Source organism: Zingiber officinale, chromosome 11A (genome assembly GCF_018446385.1).
Source record: "Zingiber officinale cultivar Zhangliang chromosome 11A, Zo_v1.1, whole genome shotgun sequence".
In the NCBI taxonomy this organism is placed as follows: Eukaryota; Viridiplantae; Streptophyta; class Magnoliopsida; order Zingiberales; family Zingiberaceae; genus Zingiber; species Zingiber officinale.
Genome location: NC_056006.1, coordinates 24431676 through 24456022, shown reverse-complemented (window position 1 = coordinate 24456022; position 24347 = coordinate 24431676). Strand labels below are relative to the sequence as shown.

At 40.1% G+C, this 24347-nt stretch overlaps 1 pseudogene; it reads right to left on the bottom strand.

Moving 5' to 3' along the window:
- The window catches only part of LOC122031301, a 67359-nt pseudogene that overhangs the window by 1241 nt on the left and 41771 nt on the right, over window positions 1-24347 (bottom strand).

The following is a 24347-nucleotide window of genomic DNA, read 5'->3' as shown; positions in this document are numbered from 1 at the left end:
ACATTGTTAAAATTCACTTTGTGCATTTCTAGAAAAACAAAACCTACAAGGCTATAACCATTCAAAACAACTCCTACAGCAATTGAGTCTTATTTGAAGTATAAATTTGAAGCAAACATGTGGCTTCATCTGGATGTAGGAATAATGACAATCCAATGAAATACAATTCTAGATAATCCAGGAATGTAAAATGTAGAATTTATTGAATCTTAATTTTAATTTATCAAGTTGGCAAGCCAACACTTCTCTACTAATAACAAAATCATGGAATTTAAAGAATAAGGTTGGAGCATCCTATAGTTTTAATGAGTGGACAACTATGAAGGATCAAACACAAGTTGGAATTTTAAAAATTGGGAATTTTATTCATACAGGTCCACTTAGATATGTTTGTAGCAGATATCAGTTAGATAAAAACAAGTTGAAAGTTAAAAACAATGGGAAGAACTTGGAAAAGGAATACAGATACTAGATAATTTGTAATACCAAATTACCTACCCCAAAACAAGGTAAGTAAAAAAGGCCGTGAAAAGTAGCTTTGTCTGGTTAAGGATTGAAAATGTCAGTGAATCAAGAGTGAATACATTAACCAACCTCCACTGGTTAAATTGCTTCTTCAAATTACCTTCTTTTGCTAAAGGAAGAATAACACAAATAACCTACCAAAAGTGCAAACTTTACAATTGAAACAGCCATAGATACATAATTCAGAAAATGAAAAAATAAAACTAGAACCATGAATCACCTTTGCCGGCTCACATGATTACACAGATGAAGTAACAATAACATCTTTTCTGCAGGAGCAAATTACAAGATAATAAGAGAAATAGTTACTTGACATTAAATCTTTGAACATTTTCCTTGGCAACAACTAAATGAACATATATAATTAATAGCATTGACTAAACATATGTCTTAAAAAGAATATGATAACACTGCTTGGATACTTAAAGAGAAAAATTCATCCTTAGTTGTGCTAATCTCCCCCAAATAGAGAAAAAGGGAACCGATCATATGCAACATTGCTAATCCTGTCTGAAAGCTGGAGGTGGAGTACTGGGTAGGTGTCCACGATGTTGACTAAGCGAAGACCTTTGGGTTGGATTAAGGATTCTTGCCTGGTGCGCTAAGCTCCGCATACACTCAAATGAGCCAATAGAATGTTAGTACTGAAAAATCAAAGAAGATGTCCCTGGCGAAGGCCCTCCAACGCTCAAGTCAGTATATCACCCGAGCGGGAAGTAAAACAGTAGGAATGAATAGCAAGATGCCCACGTAGTACAATGTATGAAGTGTGTGTACCTTTCCATTGAAGAGGACCCCTTGTTTATGTAGGATCGAAAAGAACGCTAGAAGGGGGGGGGGGGGGGGGGAATAGCGATTGCAAAAATTGATAGCAAATTAATCAAAGTACGTAGCGGAAGAACAAAATGAACCAATGCTAACAAACTGAGTTTTACTTGGTTCGGAGCCTTCGACGACTCCTACTTCAAGGTTTGCACTCGTCAAGTACTTTCGTTGGGAAATCCACTAACAGTTCGCAAAAGATTACAGGAGTTAAGTACAATAACTGAAAAAGTTACCAACAACAACAATAGAATTGAAAAGTCTTGGTCGCCGGTTGTCGGTGGAGCATAACAGCATTGCCAGAGCCTTTTCGGAGCACTAAGCAAGAAGAAAACTTGTAGTAGTTGTTGTTTTGAAGCTCCAGGTCGAAGGACTTTATATAGGTCCATTCCGAGCGCCTAGAACTCCTTCGGGCGCTTTGAATCCCTCCGAGCGCCTGGACCACGTGGCTCGGCCAACCGACACGCTTCACGTCAGCTTGTGGATGAAGTTTCGGGTTTGGGCAGGTGGACCGATTTCGGGCGCTTGAACCGCTTGGGCACCCAGAAGGCGCTTGTGGGTCGCCTGGGTGAGCTTAGTCCGGGCGCCTGGACCAGCTCCGGGCGCCTAGACCAGCTCCGGGCGCTAGGACTCCTTCCGAGCGCCCGGACCCCTTTTCTTCAGCAGCTTTCCTCTATAGAAAAGGTTAGTCCTGTTCAACCTAAAAATAGATTTTTCCTTGTAAAACAGAGTTATCTCAACATAATAAAATATGAGTAGTAATTAGTGTTGATACAGTCTGACCTGGCTGTTGTTTTGATGTTGACACGGATTTAAGTTTGTATCAGATGTTAATTAAACTCGGTTTGATTAATGATCAAGGTTGATCAAGTGGAAGGGAAAAGTCCAAGATTGGAAACTTGGCACGCGAAGTCGGAGAGAGCTCGGTAGCTCGTTCTCCGGACTAGGTCAGAGAGGGCTAGGTAGCTCGTTCTCTGGACCTGACGAAGTCGGAGAGGGCTCGGTAGCTCGTTCTCCGGACTAGGTCAGAGAGGGCTAGGTAGCTCGTTCTCTGGACCTGACGAAGTCGGAGAGGGCTCGGTAGCTCGTTCTCCGGACTAGGTCAGAGAGGGCTAGGTAGCTCGTTCTCTGGACCTGACGAAGTCGGAGAGGGCTCGGTAGTTTGTTCTCCGGATTAGGTCAGAGAGGGACCTAAGTGGAAATTCCATGGTACATTGGATCGGTCGGCAGACTGATCCAGTGATACATAAGACAGTGGATCGGTCGGCAGACCGATCCAGTGAAACTAAGTTTCCATGGATCACTCAGTAGCACACTGAGTGTAATCTGATCGGTCTGTAGACCGATCAGGAAACACTCAGTAGCACACTGAGTGTAATCTGATCGGTCTGTAGACCGATCAGGAAACACTCAGTAGCACACTGAGTGCAATCTGATCGGTCTTGGAGACCGATCAGGAGATGGTATTGCGAAGAGAAGAAGGCATGGATCGGTCGTGGAGACCGATCCACCTGCAGTTTGATCGGTCTCCACGACCGATCAGACAAGCTGCGGACCGATCAGGATATGTCCTGATCGGTCCATGGATCGGTCTGGTGACCGATCCACACACAATCAGATTTGTTTCTACGATTCCTCCACTGCATTTGATCTACCTGATTCATATAACCCTGTGTGTTGTTAGCTTTTGAGTTTGCAGGATCACAGGTATCATTCCAAGCCTAATTTCAAATTAAGTCCATAAGAGGAATACGACAAATGGCCTTTCTGCTGTGATTCGCGGCGCATGGTGCATTTGAGGCATCAACGACTACTGGTGTGATCTGGCTGCGATCCGCTTGACTCTTGGTGATTGGTTCGAGCTCAGAAGACACCAGTGAAGACTGTGATTTCATTGGTGTGAGTTCAGAGAACCAGGTAAGGAGGAAGAGGGATTGGCTGCAGCGATGATTCTGTGCAGATTGACCACGATCCGTGACAGCAGAGGACAGGGACTTAAGAAGCAGTAAAAAGCGAGAGGAAAGAACAACAAGCAAGTAAGAAAGCAAGAAAGTTCTGTTGATCGTTGAGGTGTGCTAAGTTCTTGAGCTCTCGGGTGAGAAACTGCTGTCTGTGAGTTCTCTGTTTTCACTGATCCTCGCGTGGTTGTAAGCGTTAGTTCATTCTTCTTTGCCACCGAGCTCTGTAAGTCTTGTGCTTTAACATATATATTTCTTGAGACTTTGTGGAGAGGTTACTCCACCGAGAAGGAGGATCTTTAGCCGGAATTTTTTCGAGGTGCGATCTACCGAAGATCGAGGGGTCGTCCACCTTACGAACACGCCGAGGAGTAGGGGCAAGTTATCCCCGAACCTCGTAAATCCTTGTGTTAGTGTGCTTGTTTCCTCCTTGTTTTAGTTTCCTAATTCCGCTGTGCTAACAAGTTTCTTTGTAGAAATTTGTGTTTAAGTTTTTAAGAGGCTATTCACCCCCCCTCTAGCCATCTAAGATCCTAACAAGTGGTATCAGAGCCTGGTGCTCTTCATCTGGACTAACATCCAAAGGAGCAAGAAGATGGCCATGAAGGAAGGATTCAGCACCAACAGACCACCCTTCTTCGATGGAGCAGATTTCTAGTATTGGAAGAGCCGCATGGAGTATTACCTCAAGACTGATATCTCCATGTGGTTCTCGGTCAAGGAAGGATTCACACCACCGAAGGACGAAGAAGGTAAGGAACTCGATTCATCAAGGTGGTCTACCGAACAAACTCGTAAAGGGCAAGCCGATGCCAAGGCGGTAGTCACCTTACAATGTGGGATTGCCAAGGACCAACTCGTCAAGGTAGGTCCATTCTCGAGTGCAAAAGATTTATGGAACAAGCTTATCGAGCTCCAAGAAGGAACTCGAGATTCTCGGATAGCCAAGAGGGACCTATTCTTGAATCAACTACAAAATCTCACCATGAAGGAAAACGAAACGGTAAGTGAACTACATGGGAGGTTCAAGGAAATCATCAATGGTCTACATTCCGTAGATGAACGCGTGGAGAATCGCGATCTAGTAAGGTACGCTCTTAAAGCCTTTCCAAGGAATGCCTTGTGGTCATCTATGGTAGATGCCTACAAGGTTTCCAAGGATCTTTCCATTGTTAAATTAGATGAATTCTTTTGTGAAATGGAACTTCATGAACTCGCTAACAAAGGTCAAAGAGAGAAAGGTATTGCCTTAGTTGCAGGACCAAAGAACAAGGATGGAAGAAGAAAGAGGGAAAAGAAGAAGGAGAAAGAGATTTCTTCATCTACATCCTCCTCCGAGTCCGATGATGAAGGTGGATCATCATCAAGTGAGATGGCCAACTTCGTGAGGAGGATCATGAGAAGAAGCCGAAGATACAAAGGAAAAGGTAAACCTAATGATCAAAATATCGATAAGACTAATGTTACATGTTATGAGTGTAGCAAGAAAGGCCACTACCGGCGTGAGTGTCCAAAACTCAAGAAGGAGGAACGGGCCAAAAAGAAGGAGGAAAGAGCCAAGAAGAAGAAAGCTCTCAAGGCCACTTGGGATGAATCTTCCTCAAGCTCTTCGGAGGAGGAAGAGAAGAAGGAGAAGAGTACTCGGCAATTGGCACTCATGGCAAGGGAGGAGTCCGAGTCCGAGAGTGATGACTCAAGCACTTCAGCTGCGGCTTCATCATCTTCGGATGATGAAGAGGTAACCTCTTCTCACTTAGAAAAATGTTATAAGACTATTACACATTTGTCTACCTTGCTTAAAAAATCAAAAACAGAAAATAAATCATTAAAAGAAGAAGTAGAAAACTTGAGGGCCCTTAGGGAAGATGAGGTTGATGACCTACATCTAGAGGTCCTTGAGGATGAGAACAAGGCTTTGAAGGGTGAGGTTGAGAAACTCAAGAAAATGCTTGAAAAATTCTCAACTAGCTCTAAGACCCTAGACATGATTCTAAATGCCCAAAGGGCGGTCTACAACAAGGCTGGATTAGGATACCAACCTAAGGAGTCTAGCTTTATTTCTTTAGTGTCAAGAACCCAATTTCATAGATCGCATGTTTCTAGGGTTCATGAGACTAGGAAGAAGGTAACAAAGGCATGGGTGCCTAAGTCTTTCATTGTAGATGCATTAGGTCCCAAGATTTGGGTACCTAAAACATCTATCTTTCGTGTCTTGTAGGCATTGGTAAAGGGGGAGCGTCTATCAACTTGGTTTGTTGATAGTGGATGCTCCAAACACATGACCGGGGACAAGTCACTATTTTCTACCATTCAAAACAAAAATAGAGGTAATATGTCATTTGGTAATAATGGTAGCCTTAAGGTTATAGGGGTTGGGGACATTCATATATCCGAATATCTCCAAATCAAGAATGTCCTTCTAGTCAAGGGGATGACTTTTAATCTCCTAAGTGTCAGTCAATTGTGTGATACGGGTTACACAATTGAGTTTCATTCGAGTCAATGTCTAGTCAAAAACATTGACACACTTGACACGGTACTAGTCGGCACAAGGGTAGATAACATTTATCAAGTTTCTTTTAAAAGTGCTACTAATGCTCTTGCTAAGTGTTTCATGTCAAAAGAAGAAGAATCGTGGCTTTGGCATAGGAGGTTGGCTCATGTGAACATGAAGAATATCCGGAAGCTGGTCAACAAAGGGTTAGTGCGAGGCTTACCAAGCATCAAGTACCAAAAGACCAAATTGTGTGATGCATGTCAGAAGGGTAAGCAAACTAAAGCGCCTCATAAAGGTAAAAGCGCTGTAAGTACAACTACTGCCTTAGACTTATTACATATAGATTTGTTTGATTGCAGTAGTGTTATATCATTAAATGGAAGTAGATACTGTTTAGTGATTATTGATGACTTTACTAGATATACATGGACCTTCTTTTTGAAAACTAAGGATCAAACCATAGATATTTTTATTTCCTTTTGTAGAAGAACTGAAAATGAAAAATCAACAACAATTAAAACCATTAGAAGTGATCATGGTGGGGAATTTTAAAATCATAGGTTTTTAGAATTCTGTCAAGAAAAGGGATATAGGCATGATTTCTCTACTCCAAGGACCCCACAGCAAAATGGGGTTGTGGAGAGAAAGAACCGAGTCTTACAAGAGGCTGCACGAAGTATGCTCAATGAGTACTCACTACCGAGTTACTTATGGGCTGAAGCTGTAAATACAGCTTGCTATGTGCAAAACCGAATCCTGATACATAGGTTTTTAAGAAAGACTTCCCATGAACTTTGGTTTGGAAAACCCCCTACAATTAAACATCTTAGGGTGTTTGGTTGTAAGGTGTTTATTTTGAACACCAAGGACCATCTTGGAAAATTTTCGGCCAAAGCTGATGAAGGGATACTGGTCGGGTACTCGCTCACCAGCAAAGCCTATCGAGTCTACAATAATAGGACTAAATTGATTGAAGAGTCCTCTGATGTAGCTTTTGAAGAAATCCCTAACTTAAATGATCAATCAAGGGATGTAGGAGAAATTCAATTTGAACTTAGAAGGCTAAGTGTGAATGATCGAAACATAGAAAGAGTCGAAGTTGACTCTGATGATGATGAGCAAAGGCAACAAAGAACTCAATCTGATCCTTTGCCTGATATTGAGTCCTTGCCTGTGCCTAGTGAGACCATTCATGAGGCACCACCAACACCAAGACAATCTAGGATAGCCACTAGTCATCCCCAAGACCAAATTGTGGGAGACATCCAACAAGGGGTTAGGACTAGGTCATTCTTTAGAAATGAGTCTAATGAAGTCGCATTGATTTCAGAGATTGAACCAAAATTAGTTGATGAGGCATTGCGCGATCCTGATTGGATCATAGCTATGCAAGATGAGTTAGGTCAATTTGAAAGGAGCCAAGTGTGGGACTTAGTTCCTAGACCTAAGAAGACCACCATTATTGGAACTAAATGAGTCTTCAAAAATAAGTTAAATCAAAAGGGAGAAGTTGTAAGAAACAAGGCAAGACTTGTAGCTAAGGGCTATAGTCAAGTCGAAGGTCTCGATTATGATGAGACTTATGCTCCCGTGGCCCGATTAGAGTCCATTCATTTGATGCTAGCTTTTGCTGCACATAGAGGTTTCAAGCTCTATCAAATGGATGTTAAATCTGCCTTCTTAAATGGCTTTATTAAAGAAGAAGTCTATGTTGAACAACCACCGGGGTTTGTGAATACCGAAGCTCCAAACCACGTGTACAAGCTCAAGAAAGCACTTTATGGGCTTAAACAAGCACCACGAGCTTGGTACGAAAGGTTGTCAACATATTTACTAGAAAAGGGTTTTGTAAGAGGCCAAATAGACCCAACACTATTTCTGCGTAGAGATGGTGAAAATATTTTTGTAGCCCAAGTGTATGTCGATGACATAATTTGTGGCTCAAATAACAAGGGCTATTTGAATGAATTTATTTCTCACATGGAAAGTGAGTTTGAGATGAGTCTAGTAGGAGAATTGACATTCTTCCTTGGACTTGAAATCAAACAAACTCGAGATGGAATTTATGTCCATCAGACGAAATACACTCAAGAGATGCTCAAAAAATTCAAAATGAGTGACTCTAAGTATCCACTCCAATGGCGACAAACACTCGTCTTGACAATGATGAGAGTGGGAAACCAGTTGATCTAACGCAATATAGAAGCATGATCGGTAGTCTTCTATATCTCACAGCTAGTCGACCGGACATACTTTTTGTTGTGGGCATGTGCGCTAGATATCAAGTTTGTGCCAAGGAATCTCATTTAACTGCAGTTAAGAGAATTCTAAGATATCTCAAGGGCACAATTAGAGTAGGACTGTGGTACCCTCGTACGGAGTCTTTTGATTTGATAGGCTATACCGATTCCGATTATGCTGGATGCAAATTGGATCGGAAAAGCACTAGTGGGGGTTGCCAATTTTTAGGTTCATCGTTGATTAGTTGGTCAAGTCGGAAGCAACATTGTGTTGCTCTCTCCACGACCGAGGCTGAATACATTGCCATGGGAGAGAGTGTATCACAATTGTTGTGGATGATTCACACTCTAGAAGATTATGGACTTTCATATAAAGGAGTGCAAGTGTTGTGTGACAACATTAGCACAATAAACCTAACGAAAAATCCAGTCCATCATTCAAGGACCAAACACATTGAAGTGCGTCATCACTTCATTAGAGATCACGTAGCTAGGGGAGACATTGCACTCACATATGTTGAGTCAAAATCAAACCTAGCCGATATTTTCACCAAACCCCTTCCGGAAAATGAATTTAGTCATTTAAGGAGAGAATTGGGAATGTGTTTGGCTCAATAAGTCATTTTGACCACATCATGATCAATAAGGACCATTAAAATGACAAGAGAAATTGGGAAATTAATTTGGGCAACTTGGGAACATCTCACACAAACTATAAGGTTTAACAAAATATTTGTGTTTGCTAGAAATGGGGTGAGATGCTAGGATCAACCAAATTATTCAAAATATATCATGCATCCCTTGAATAATTAGGTTGAAGAGACATAAATTGAGTATGGGGAAGGCCATTACATAATTCATGTGTATTTGGCTCCTAGATCTTACTCATATATTCCAACCAAGGAATCTTGGTTGGACCTGTGTCTGGAAATCATCTAACCTTGTTGATGTGTTGATTGATACCCTTGATTGATATCTTCCTGATTTTGATTGAAAATAGGACAAGTTGGTGAAGAAACCTTGACATATTTTGACAAACTTGTAACTACTCATAGCAAGGATATATTTTGAACCGATAGCCTGAGTCAGATTTACTACCTTGGTTCACTATAGATCATAGTTTCAGCAAACAAACAAAACAAACTTCTCTGGTTTTGAAACCTTGAGATTCAACACATTTGTTATGAAGTATCTGAAACTTTCGAGCCCTAAATAATTCCAAATCATTAGAGCTCATCATTAGGAAATATTCATTGGTATCACTGAATATAATCTGTGGGCTCTTCAGATCCTAGGTTCTGAACTTGGAAGTTGTTGAACCAAGTTTCAGAGCTTTCGATACGAATTTCAGAGACTGAAATCACTGACTATCAGACACTGATCGGTCCAGGGACCGATCAGGATGATATCTGATCGGTCTCTACGACCGATCAGGAGAGCCACATGCTGATATCCGACGGTGTTGCCGATTCAGTTGAACGTTACATCACCTGATCGGTCCGGGGACCGATCAGGAGGTTCCCTGATCGGTCTCCATGACCGATCAGGAGGCTCCGACCTCTGATCCACCTCTGATCGGTCCGGGGACCGATCAGGAGGTTCCCTGATCGATCTCTACGACCGATCAGGAGGCTCCTACCTCTGATCCACCTCTGATCGGTCCAGGGACCGATCAGGAGGTTCCCTGATCGGTCTCCACGACCGATCAGGACCCTCCCTGACCGATCAGGACGTTCCCTGATCAGTCAGGATTTCTCCTGATCGGACAGCCGTCCAATCTTATGGTCTGATCACCCCCCTTTAACTTCCCCCAATCCTTCCTCCTCTCATTTCACGCCGAAAACCCTAGCCGAACCACTCCTCAGTCCCGACTCTTCTCTCCATCTTCTCCGAAAGCTTCAAATGGCGCCTAGGTAACTTCCTTTCTCCCCGAAATCTGTTCATTTTTGGCATTTTAGCTTCTTTTCACAGTGTATCTCTGTGTGTTGTCTCGGTTCTCGACTCTGTGGCTCCCGTGGACTCCCATTTGCCCCGACCATGTCCCATTTTTGACCTATTTAGGAAGAAATCAGCCGGTGAGGGTACGTCTAAGTCATCTGCTGAGAAATCCAAGTCCCAGGCACCCTCTCGACCTCAACCTTCCTCTTCTTCAAGATTCCCGAACCGACAGTTTGAACAAGCGTTTCAACAGAGGACATTCAAGCTGCTCCCATGTCGATCTGTGGATCGAAAGTACATGGATGAGTTTTGTCCCTCTGTATCCGAAACCCTGGCATATTACAAACTTGACTCGTTAGTCTACCTAGAAAGGGACATCAACTATGACCTAGTATCTGAATTCTATAACAATCTTCATCAGGGCAGTGATGGTGCTTATAGAACCAGAGTTGCTAAAAGAACTATCGATTTCTCCATCGTAGAATTCTTTGGGTATCTAGGTTGCCGAATGTGTTCAGGAGATCTTTTTTCCATTTATCCTGATTTACCCCATCCTTTACCTTCTCCATTTGATGTCTCACCTGATTCCATCTATGAGTACTTCTTCGGTCATCCTAGACCAGATAGAATGGATGAGTTGGATGTCGAGTTTCCTACTTTTGCGGCTCTGAGACTATCTCCTCCTGACTATATTCTCTTTAAGATAGTCACAAACTGTCTTCTTCCAATCACATCCAAACCTCTAGCAGAGATCCGACCATACCACTGCCTGATGCTTTATGGTTTGCGTCGGCGTCTCGACTTTGACATTATGTCCAGCATCTATTCTTCGATCATCTCATATTCTCAGCCTAGCAGCTCCACCATTTATATGCCTTATGGGCATATAATTACAGATTGGCTCGAGACCCTTCTGATAGATGTGTCTAAGGGTAGGATAGTGAAGATGGTCAGACAGGACTGCCGACTTGGGAAACGGGCATTTTCCAAGTCCGGTATCTTGGGACAGAATGGGGCTGTTCGGTGGAAGGATGGGAGAGGTCTGGGAGAGTTACCACGGGCACTTCCTCGACAGGTTGCTGCTCCTCCTCCTGCTGCTGATGAGGCCGATCCTGATCTGCGCTGGCAGATCGCTGAGCTAGAGAGCCGCTTCGATCAGCACGATGAGCTGCTGTCTGCTGAGCTCCATGGACTGCGTGTTCGGATCGACCAGCGCTATGATGATCTACGCAGTCAGCAGTTGGTGACGCAGCAGCTGCTTCTGGGCTGGATGGCCAACTACCCACCTCCGCTGCATTTCTCGGGCCATCCACCTTCGAGCTCCAGCATGCCGCCTCAGGGTTACGTGCCTCCCGCAGATGATGATGAGGTTCCTCCTGTTGAGGATATTGATTGATACATTCTGTGTGTCACTTTGCCTGTCTGTGTTGGATACTATTTGTTGGATATCTTTGTCTGACCTGGATACTTATGCTACTCATATGTTTTTGCTATTCATTTGTCTATTTCTTGCTTGTCCTTATGCTTCAGTTCATATTAATATGCTGTTTCTATGCCATGATTTGATTGTATCTTATCTCTTTCTTACTGTCATATAATACACTTAGAGGGAACTCTAGGTGCATTAAGAAAAAGACAGTATGGGTTAAGGGGGAGCCTTTTTGAGTTTTGTCACCTCATTTGCACCTTTTCGGTGTTTGACAAAGGGGGAGAGGACACCTAAGTTTAGAGATGTATGAAGGCTTGATTTTAGGGAGAAGATAACGGGAAGGATCTTGATTCCCGTTATTGACTTAGTGGTGTATCCATCTTACGGGAAGGATCTTGATTCCCGTTATTGACTTAGTGGTGTATCCATCTTAGGGGGAGGATCTTGATTCCCCTAAAATTATGAAAATAAGAACATTTCTGATCTAAACTTAAATCGTGTTGTCAAACAACAAAAAGGGGGAGATTGCTGACCTGGCTGTTGTTTTGATGCTAACACGGATTTAAGTTTGTATCAGATGTTAATTAAACTCGGTTTGATTAATGATCAAGGTTGATCAAGTGGAAGGGAAAAGTCCAAGATTGGAAACTTGGCACGCGAAGTCGGAGAGGGCTCGGTAGCTCGTTCTCCGGACTAGGTCAGAGAGGGCTAGGTAGCTCGTTCTCTGGACCTGACGAAGTCGGAGAGGGCTCGGTAGCTCGTTCTCCGGACTAGGTCAGAGAGGGCTAGGTAGCTCGCTCTCTGGACCTGACGAAGTCGGAGAGGGCTCAGTAGCTCGTTCTCCGGAATAAGTCAGAGAGGGCTAGGTAGCTCGTTCTCTGGACCTGACGAAGTCGGAGAGGGCTCGGTAGTTTGTTCTCCGGATTAGGTCAGAGAGGGACCTAAGTGGAAATTCCATGGTACATTGGATCAGTCGGCAGACTGATCCAGTGATACATAAGACAGTGGATCGGTCGGCAGACCGATCTAGTGAAACTAAGTTTCCATGGATCACTCAGTAGCACACTGAGTGTAATCTGATCGGTCTGTAGACCGATCAGGAAACACTCAGTAGCACACTGAGTGTAATCTGATCGGCTTGTAAACCGATCAGGAAACACTCAGTAGCACACTGAGTGCAATCTGATCGGTCTGTAGACCGATCAGGAAACACTCAGTAGCACACTGAGTGCAATCTGATCGGTCTTGGAGACCGATCAGGAGATGATATTGCGAAGAAAAGAAGGCAGGGGATCGGTCTGCCGACCGATCCACCTGCAGTCTGATCGGTCTGCCGACCGATCCACCTGCAGTCTGATCGGTCTCCACGACCGATCAGACAAGCTGCGGACCGATCAGGATATGTCCTGATCGGTCCATGGATCGGTCTGGTGACCGATCCACACACAATCAGATTTGTTTCTGCGATTCCTCCACTGCATTTGATCTGCCTGATTCATATAACCCTGTGTGTTGTTAGCTTTTGAGTTTGCAGGATCACAGGTATCATTCCAAGCCTAATTTCAAATTAAGTCTATAAGAGGAATACGACAAATGGCCTTTCTGCAGTGATTCGCGGCGCATGGTGCATTTGAGGCATCAACGGCTACTGGTGTGATCTGGCTGCGATCCGCTTGACTCCTGGTGATTGGTTCGAGCTCAGAAGACACCAGTGAAGACTGTGATTTCATTGGTGTGAGTTCAGAGAACCAGGTAAGGAGGAAGAGGGATTGGCTGCAGCGATGATTCTGTGCAGATTGACCACGATCCGTGACAGCAGAGGACATGGACTTAAGAAGCAGTAAAAAGCGAGAGGAAAGAACAACAAGCAAGTAAGAAAGCAAGAAAGTTCTGTTGATCGTTGAGGTGTGCTAAGTTCTTGAGCTTTCGGGTGAGAAACTGCTGTCTGTGAGTTCTCTGTTTTCACTGATCCTCGCGTGGTTGTAAGCGTTAGTTCATTCTTCTTTGCCACCGAGCTCTGTAAGTCTTGTGCTTTAACATATATATTTCTTGAGACTTTGTGGAGAGGTTACTCCACCGAGAAGGAGGATCTTTAGCCGGAATTTTTCCGGGGTGCGATCTACCGAAGATCAAGGGGTCATCCACCTTACGGACACGCCGAGGATAGGGGCAAGTTATCCCCGAACCTCGTAAATCCTCGTGTTAGTGTGCTTGTTTCCTCCTTGTTTTAGTTTCCTAATTCCGCTGTGCTAACAAGTTTCTTTGTAGAAATTTGTGTTTAAGTTTTTAAGAGGCTATTCACCCCCCTCTAGCCATCTAAGATCCTAACAATTAGATCTTGTCTCCCCGAGATCAGGATCTAGTCAAGGTCTTAACTTAGGTTTCCGAAATGGACTTAACCTGGAATGACACCTACAGTTCCCTCAACGGGGAACACGCCCTCACTGGATCTCTCCTCCAGTTGCTTACCTTTACTTATCACTTGCAGTCACTCGACTTGCCTCTGACCCACCAGGTCTTCCTACCAGTTGTCAGGTCCACAGACCCAACTGGACTTCAGCCGGTTGTCAGGTCCCGCAGACCTAACCGGACTTCCCGCCAGATATTGGGCCCCGCGGACTTATCTGGACTTTGCACCAGCTATCGGGCCCACAGACCTAACTAGATTTCATCCTGGTATCAAGTCCTTCAAACCAGTTAACTCCTGCACACTTGGTAGAAACGTTAGGCAAGCAACCCATCTAACTTTAACCTATTTGTCATACATCAAAACCAGACTGTTAGTGCAACCTATACCAATAATCTCCCCCTTTTTAATGTAATGATAACCCGGATTAAAGTTAGAAAAAAATACAATAAGGCAATAAAGCATAAGATGTTTAAAGTGAGTAGATTTTTCTAACCTAAGCCATTGTCCTCCCCCTTTTTCATACATCAAAAAATACATGCATAAAGCATACATAACTAAGGAACAATTTGAGCAAAAGAATTTTGCAATTGTAGTTTTTCAAGCAAGCCTCAAACACATATGCCAAGTAATTTTAAAAGATAATAAGGTTTTGAAAAACCAACTACTCAAAAGAATTGCAAAGTGTTGGTTTTAAATAAAAACTTGCTTTATTTGAGGGAGGAGTAAATAATTTTTAAAAAATTTCGCAAGTTTTCAAAAATATGTCAATGTTCTTTTTCAAATTAATTTCCAAAGATTTAATTTTTTTTTAAGTAGGATTTTTTAAAGAACTTGGATAGAAAAGTTAAGAAACAATTTAAGCCAAAAACCTCTAAGTAATATTTTCAAAAGAAATTTTAAAGAAAAATTTCTCAGTAATATTTTTTCCAGAAGTTTAAAGCAAACTTTTAAGGAGTTATTTTTAAGAGCATTTTTTGAAGTAAAGCTTTGCAAAAATTTCTTTAAGTTTGAAAAATTTTCAAAATAACTTTGGCAAAACAATGTTTAAACAAAATTTTCTAAATAACAATTTCAAAGTGATTTCAAAAAACTTTTCTAAAAGTAATTGCAAAGAAAATTTTCTAATAAAGATTTTTAAGGAAAAAGATAATAAAGAAATTCTTTAAATTAATTTTTTAAAAATATTTTAAGAGTAATTTTCACATAGAATAACATTTCAAAGAGAAGAAAATTAGTTTTGAAATATTTCATATTTTTCAAACAAGATTCAAGCATGTTATAAGGATTATTTTATATTTTAGGTAAATTTTAGAAGAGTTTTTTCAAATCAATGTTTCAAAGAAATTCAGCAAATTAATTTTGAAAATATTGTCAAAATATATTTTAGAATAAAGTAAAAATATTTTTCAAAATAATTTTGAGGAAAAAATTTCTAAGAAAGATTTTCAATGTAAGTTTAAAAAAAAATTCAAGGTAATTTTATAGAAAAGATTTAAGAAAGATTTTCAAAGTGGAAGAAAAAATTTTCAAAAAAAAAGATTTGATTTTTCAATAACTTTCTCAAGAAAATAATTTTTCGTAAGTTGCAAAAATTTTATTTTATTTTTTTAAAAAATTCCACATCAATGTTTCAACATATTTTCAAAATAATTGAACTCTTTCTCCCCCGTAAGTTAACACTCTCTCTTAAATTGTACTAGGGTTTGGACATATTAAAATGAACATATTTTTCAAGGCCCTTGTTGCCCCTTAACCTAGCACCTTCTAGTTATCTTTGTTATCAATAAGGATTTCTATCTTAGTGCCTAGGGAATTTACTATTCATAATATAAATGTTCATCAAATATATTATTTACACCTTATTATGATTGTTCACTTATGTTTGATTAATCATTAATAAAAAATAACCTTAGATTTAGGTATATTAAGTTGAAATTAAGTTTTAGGTTAAGTGAAATAATTTGTAATTAATTTAATAATAGTTAATCATTATCAATGATTTATTGATTAACTTTTACTTGACTCAATTCAATAATTTACTACTTATTTGATTAAAACAACTTATATTTCATATTAACTGATTGGGTTAATAATTGACTAGTTAATTATTAGTTTTAATTTTAAGCTTTGATTAGGTTTAACTTTAAATAAATTATTAATTAAAGTAAAGTTAGGATTATCTAAGTTGTAAATTTGAATTAATTCAGAGTTAAATTTGTTAAAGTTAGTAAACAAAGTTAAGTAAAGTTAATGTGCAATTCGAGTCAATCTTTAATTAAGATAAATTAGGGTACTAATCAAATTAAGTTAAATCTTAAATAAGGTTAGACTAAATAATTAAATTTTAATTGCTTAATTGAGTTTAAAGTTTAAGTTAATTGAATTTTGATCGTTTGTTAATAAAGCTTTAAGTTTTAAGTTAAGTATTTTTTTAAAGGATTTTTTTTTTTAAAAATTAAAGGATTATTTTTTTAAAGGGATTTTAAAAGAATTTTTAAAATATATTCTTTAAAGGATTCTTAAAAGAATTTTTAAAATAAATTTTTAAAGGATTTTAAAAATAATTTTTTAAAGGATTTTTAAAAAGAACCTTTTTAAAGATTTTTTAAAAAAATTAAAATAATTTTTTAAACTATTTTTTAAAAGTATTTTTTAAATAATTTTTAAAATATTTTTTTAACATTTTACAGTAATAATTTTGTAAAAGATATTTTTTTTTAAAAATAATTTATATATGCTACGTTAATTAAAATATGTTTAATTTAATTTTGATTTTGGTGTTTAATTAAATTAATATTGGTATTTAATTTAAATTAATTTAATTCTTATTTAATTTAATTTTAATTCCATTTTACTTTAATTTTAAATCCTTAATCATCTCACCTGATTTATGTTTTCAATCAGGAAATCCTGTAGTTTTATGAGATGAGTTAAGTTTAATTTCAGGGTTGAGTTTAACTTTATGTTAGATTCAAGTTTAGCTTTGAGTTCGATAAGTAGACATTATTTGAATAAACTTCTGGCTATGGTGAGTCATCTGGACATCATTAGAGTAACCATGCCTTTGAGGTTTTCCAAATAGTCCTATCCACTGAACTTAGTATAAAACTTTAGTCTAACTAGTTAGGATTTGTAAGGGGTAGCTTCAGTTAGTTCCACTAAGTTAAATGCACTAGGCCGAAGCCATATATTCCTAGACATGCATAGACAGAGTTTTCCTAACCTACTATCATCCAAAACTTCACTAGTACCATTGATCAAGTTAAACTTTTGTCCCTATTTGATCAAATTCTAATTACCCAGCTGAATAAACTAATATTTTGGAGACGACAACTAATTTGGAGCCTCCCCTGAATTATTGAGTTTTTATGTTTCAGGTTTATGTCATTTATTTTTATAGTTATAATAAACTTAATCATAATTATTTGATTTATTTGAGTTTGATTTGTTTGACTTTATTTTATTATTTAATTTATTTGATTCTTTAGTTTTGAGTTAATGAGTTTAGTTGGTTTTGATTTTAGATAATGAATTTTAGTTTTGGCTACATAGAATTTATTGAGTCCTACTTGCGTGATAAGACACGCTTTCGAACCCAAGCTTTAGTCAAATTTTTGTTTTGACTTATTGGTGATATAAAAGTTTTGTTTATTGAGCTGGACTTGTATTTGAGCCCAGATTTATTTTATACACCTTTTTGGATTTTAAGAATTAAGTCTAAATTTTTTGATCTAGTGGCGAATTTTTCTAGTAAATCTTTTAAATTAGTTACTTTAGTTTTCAATTTAAAGTTTTCTTTTTCAAGTCTTTTAACTTGAGTTGAGTTAGTATTTTCTGTTTGGGAGTTTAATTGTTTCTTAAGATCTTGGTTTTTCTTAAGGAGTGGATTATTTTGTGTTTTAAATTTTATTAATTTTTTATTTAGGCAGACAATTATTTTTTAAAAAATTGGAAGTTAAGATAGAAGATACCTCATTTGAGCCTTCGAAAATAAGTGCAGACTCGTGACTTGATTCGTCTTCGGACCCGTCGTCTTGATCTATCTCACTTTCTGATTCCCGTTCTGTTACCATTAATGCTAGGTAATTGTGGTGCTTCCCATCTTCGTCATCCCAAGTCGTCTTGTCTTCCTCCTGCATTTCAGTGTTAACTAATTTATTTAAATAAAGGTTCCTTTTTGTTACCTCTGCGTCATTGATTCCCTCGTGTAATTTGATAAGTTTGTCCCACAGCTCCTTCGCACTTTCATGTGGGCTGACGCGATTTAGCTCTTCCTTTGTTAATCCGCACTGGATTGTGTTGAGAGCCTTGAAGTCGATCTGGGCCTTCTTCTTCATTTTCGGATTTTAATTTTTTGGGCCCATTAGAATTTCGGCGTTGTCAACAGGAGCCTTGTAGCCTTTGGTGACGCTGAATCATTGGTCAAAGTCGATCTTCAAGTATACCTCCATCCACTTTTTCCAGTACGGGAATTCATCACCGTTGAAGAGAAGAGAATGGACGGTGTTGTATCCCTCATTTTAGGCCATGACTCTTGCACACAAAGAGAAAAAGAAAAGGCAGTCCCAAGATTGAGTCTTGGATTAGCAGTGTGGGAGAAAAATTAAAATATTAAGACTGAATTGGTGTTCTACCAATTCAGAGTAGTTTGCAATAAAAAAAATTATCCAAGGAGGTAATTGTACCAATTTGGATTATATTGAAAAAGCTCAAAGAAAAAAAAATATCACCCTCTTTGCCTGATTGGTGGTTGCACCAATTTAGAGCGGTACCGACTCTGATACTACTTATATGATCGAAAAGAATGCTAGAGGGGGGGGGGGTGTGAATAGGGATCGCGAAAATCAATAGCGAATTAATCTAAGTACGCAGCGGAAAAAAATGAACCAATGCTAACAAATTGAGTTTTACTTGGTTCGGATCCTTTGACGACTCCTACTCCAAGGCCCTCACTCGTCGAGTGCTTTCATTGGGTAATCCACTAATAGTTCATAAAAGATTACAAGAGTTAAGTACAAGAACTGAAAAAGTTACCAACCACAACAATATAGTTGAAAAGTCTTGGTCGTTGGTTGTCGGTGGAGCGTAGCAGTGTTGCAGGAGCCTTTTCGGAGCACCGAGCAAGAAGAAAACTTGTAGTAACTATTGTTTGAAGTTCCGGGTCAAAAGCCTTTATATAGGTCAATTTTGGGTGCTTGGAACCCCTCCGGGTGTCTGGACCATGTGACTCGGCCAATCGACGCACTCCATGTTAGCTTATGGATGAAGCTTTAGGTCCGGGTGCCTGGACCGACTCTGAGTGCCTGGACCTCCTAGGTGCCTACGACCTGCTCGGGTGAGCTTGGTCCTGGTGCCTGAACCCCTTTTCTTTAGTAACTTTCCCCTGCAGAAAAGGTTAGTCATGGGCAATATAAAAATAGATTTTTCCCTACAAAACAGAGTTAACACAACATAATAAAATATGACTAGTAATAAGATCTTGTCTCCTCAAGACCAAGATTTAGTCAAGTTCTCAGCTTTGGTTTCCCAAATGGACCTAAGCTAGACCAACGCCTACAGTTCTCTCAACGGGGAACACGCCCTCAGTAGATCTCTCCTCCAGTTACTTACCTTTACTTACCACTTGCAGTCACTCGACTTGCCTCTGACCCACCAACTCTTCCTGCCAGTCGTCAGGTCCGCAGACCCAACTGGACTTCGACCGATTGTCAGGTCCCGTGGACCCAACCAGACTTCCCGCTAGATATCGGCCCCCGCGGACCTATCTGGACTTTGTACCAGCTATCAGGCTCCGTAGACCTAGTTGAATTTTCTACCAGCTATCGAGCCCCACGGACCAAGCTAGATTTCAGCCTAGTGTCAGGTTCTTCAGACTAGTCAACTCCTGTACACTTAGTAGAAATGTTAAACAAAAAACTCATCTAACTTTAACCTATTTATCATACATCAAAACTAAATTGTTAGTGCAACCTACACCAATAGTTTATATATCACCTCTATGACCTCAGTAATCATGAGATGATAGAGAATCTTGGGTGTCAGAAGTTATCGCGCAATGGAATATATACATCCTAGAAGGCATATAGCTAGTCTGAGGAATCTTTCGCTACTCGTGTGCACCTTTTTTTTGTAATTGACACCATCAATAATGGGGTTGAAGGACTATGCAGTCATAATGTGTAGGCTAAGGAGAAGTATAATTACCTTCGAGGAAGGTTCTGTGAGCCTGTATCATTCCAGAAGAATATTCTTTGATAAATGGTTGTTATTCTATGACAAGTTATTATAATGTTGTTCCCTGAGCATATCTTGGTCGAGTGTGGACCTGCCCAGGTGAATAATAAATGGAACTTTGAGATTTATAAGGCAGGCCTACACTTGGCACTACTCTGATATACATGTGTTGTAATGCTAGAGATTTAAGTGAGATACTGTCCTGTCCTTAGGGTCGCTCAAATATATGCTGTGAGTATGGAGATCTGAGTGAAATACTGTCTTGTTCTTAGAGTTGCTCGAATATATGCTGGGAGTCTGGAGATCTGAGCGAAATCCCACCTTGTTCTTAGGGTCGCTCGAATATATGCTAGGAGTCTAGAGATCTGAGCAAAATCCCATCTTGTTCTTAGGTATATGTTGGGAGCCTGGAGATTTGAGTGAAACAATAGAAGTGGGTCCCTTGAGTCTGGATGACTTTATGGTCGTCCTATCGTATACAAGGCTGCTTGTCTTCTAGAGAATGGAAAACTAAGTCCCCAAGGACCAGACCAACCTTTCGGTTGGGTGTCCTCATAGCTGGGGGCTGGTCCCTAATCACTGAAGTAATATCTCGAACTGTTCAGACCCAGTCGGGTCATTGAGCCTAGCCAACTATACCTAGGATTGGGATGCTCATTCTTCAGGTAGGACTGACCCTTAGGTCGATAAATCCTTAAATTGGGGGCCTTAGTACTGGATGAGAGGCTGAGCTCTACCCAAGGATGACCCTTTGACCGTCACCTTTCCTTGACTTGGACCTCCACCTCACCTTGACTTTGCCTTCCACGTCAGCCTGAGGTTCTCATTTGACACCCCCATACCACTAGCCTTCCCTTCAAATCTATTCGAAGGATGCTAGTAGCTAACTAACTAGACCTGAGTGTTATTTTGGCTTGGACGGAGATGTTCCTACCCGTTCTTAAGTGTCGCGATTAATCATTCTTAACATAAAGTATATGTCATAAACTTGGCGTTTAATAATGGGATATTGATACACGGGAAAGCATTTTTTTGCATAATGATTAAGCTGTCTGTTCTATCATAAATGCCCCTTCATGGGCTAGTGCCATGTGTCCCACTAGCACATTCTTTATAGAGACGGCTGATGCACGTCTTTTCATACAGACCAACGACACTACTCCCTTTGCTAATTATCCATCAATGGTCAACAAGGGGAAGACTATTTGAATCCAATGGACGTGATGGGGCTAGACCCTGTAGCTCGTATTAAAAAACCATAAACGACACCGAAGTGCACTACTCTGTACTTCATCTTCATCAATCTCTTCTCCAATGATTTCCTCTGACTCGTTTGTCTTCCTCTCGATCTCCAACCAGTAAGCCTTCTTTTAAATCTTTCATTACCTTTCTTGCATTTTCATGGCCTAGGAATCTGTGGCTCCTTGGTATACTGTCACTTGTTTAGATTTTGATAATGTCGACCAATATGCCCTTTGCGTGCAATATGAGATTCCTGAGAGTTATCCTATTCGCTTCCCTTCTTCTTAAGATCACCCACATCGTCCTCCCCCAGGTTTTGCCACCTTCTTCAAGGACCAAATGAGAGTTGATTTGCATTTTCCAATCCCTATCTTTTTTTGTGAGGTAAGCCAATATTTTAACATTTCTCTCTCCCAACTTGGCTCGAATGCATCCACAGCATGGGAGGTATGTTCATGCTATTTCGTTTTCTTAATATTTCACCTACGACTTGTCATTTTCACCTATTTTTGTACCCCAAAATATTGGAGCCAGGGGTCTTCTTGTTTCAATCCCGCTAAAAGGCTATATTTTTTAAAGACCTACCTTCTTCCAACAAAAAGTAAAAGGACTGCTTCTTTTTCATTGGGATGCCTGAGCAGACTTCCTGGCCTATCGCCTAGTGCTCAAACCTTCCCCTGCTTCATAATATGTGGAACTTCAAGCTAGAACCTATCTTCATCTCCTTCTTGGAGAAAGTAGGTGGAGTGCAGTTCTGGGCTTCCAAGTTGTTGCAGGAAGGACTACTGTATTTATTCTGACTTAGTCCTATCCGAGCAAAGCTTCGCTCCTCCTTTAGTAAGGCTTACAATCTAATCCAGTATATTATCTCTAACTAAGGTGTCCTTTGTCTTGTGCAGTAGATACTTTCTTTGAGAGCATAGCCTCTAAGTGCATACAACTACAAGAAGATGCACTACGACAAAAGGATTAGATGTTGCTAGTCGAACAGGCTCAACAACTGGTCGACCCTTTTGGCGAGCTAGATGACCAATAGCCATGCAGTCAGCCCAGTGCAACGACTGCACCAGACGCCATGCCATCTGTGCCTCTCATGATGTTTGAGGGTTCTTCTAAGGAGGAGCCATTGCAGAAGAGGTGTAGGATTATCCTCCCCGCTCAAGCTCTTGAAGAACCTTCATCTCCCACTCATGTAACGACCCAAAATTCCTCATTATGAGTTCTAATAGTGGTTAAAAATATTTAGAAATGCCTTAGAAATATTCTAGAGTTTTTTTAGAAATTTTTAGAGTATTTTTATGTAATTTTAAGAGTTCCTTTGGTATTTTTACCAAAAGAAACAAGTTGCAAAAATAAAAAGGTTAAGCCGAGGATCGAACCGGAGACCTCTGGTTAAGCAAAGCCTTAAGTTGTCTCGATTGACCAAGTACCCAAGCAGGCGTTGCTGATTAGAAGAAGAGTGAAATTTATTTAAGTAATAGTTAATAAATAGAAAATAAATAGGAATAAAAGGGATTCGGTCGAGATTTGAACCCGCGACCTCCGACCCGACCCGAATCTTAAGCGAAGCGCGATAGCCAAGTGCCCAAGCGGGCCGTGCTGTTTAGAAAAGATAGCGAAATAATTTAAGCAGTAGTTAGATAACAGAATGCCTTAGTTATAAAAAGAGGACTTAATTTTCCTGAGGCCTAATTCTTCTCTTCTCTTCTCTCTCGCGGCGCGTCGACGCTTCTTGTCTCGGGCGAAAACGCAGTAGGAAGTTAGGGCATCATTTCCGGCGGCCGGCCAAGTTTCATTCGAGGGGTTCTCTCTACCATCACGACCTCTACGTTGAGGAGAGCTCGTGGGCACGAGGGAAAGCTGGAATCTTGAGTTATCCGAAGCCCTAGCTGCTTTCTTCAGTTGTAAGTCCAAGAACACCAAGGTAAGAGCTCTCACCTGCAGTAAGAGTAGTTCTGAGATCTTCTTTCCTTGCTGCCGTGAATTGAGGATTTGGATTCTTGTTTTCTCCTTGATTTTATTTCGAAGCACGCTGTAAGGAATAGGGTTTTCGAAGTGTGTTTCCATGTGTAGGAAAAACCCTCTAAATGAGGATGCAGTAACATGGTTTTGTGTCTAGTAGACCTTTAGAGACTTATGGGTTGTTGTAAGTAAAGCAAGGTTAGTTTTTTTTATAGAATTCCAGTAGATTGTAGTGGCTTTGTTAGACCTTTGGTTTTAAAATTGTAAACATGCTGATTAGACTATTGTTCCATTTATTCTTTAACATGTTATAGATCTTTAGTTCCTAGTTTCTTCATGCAGTTTGAGAACCACTGATTGAGAGGTTTAGCATCCCAGTACAGGCTACTTGTTAATTTTGGAGCATGTACCATTTTAATTCAAGTGTGCGTCCAGACTTGCTTGTTTTTATTTTTTTTGTAAGCCAGAACAACCACTGAATTCGCAGTGTAGGTCTATTCCTTTTTGCTGGCTTGGCTGAGAATAAATGGCTGTACAATTGGCATGGTTGGCATGGTAGATTTGGGTCTTTCTTTGAAATTTCTAGACACGTACAGCATGTGTTTGAGTATTTTAGTTTAGGTTTCCATTAAGTATTCAGTTTCTAGAATTTTGTTATCATAGTATGTAGAATTTTGATTAGCTTATATGCAGATTTCTATTAAGATAGTATGTAGATTTTTGTTAAGCATTAGTGCAGATTTTTACTAAGCATTAGTGCAGATTTTGTTAAGTATCATAGTACAGATCTTGTTAAGTATTACAGTATTTTGAGTTTAAGAAAAGTATAAGAAAGATAAAGAAAAGAAAGAAAAATGCCAAGGACTTAAGTAGATCCCAAAGTCAAGACTTTAGGAATTTTGGCACACAAGGTGCTTGTTAAAATACCAAGGTATTTTAAAGAAGAAGTGATTAAGATATTTTACTTTGAAAGGCTAGTACCCGACTTCCGAGGTTGTTGTTAAATAAATCCAGGTAACCAATTCCGAGGTCTTGGCCCTGGTAAGACCGAGGTCTTTACCCTCGTAGGACTGGTGGCTCGCTACCCCAG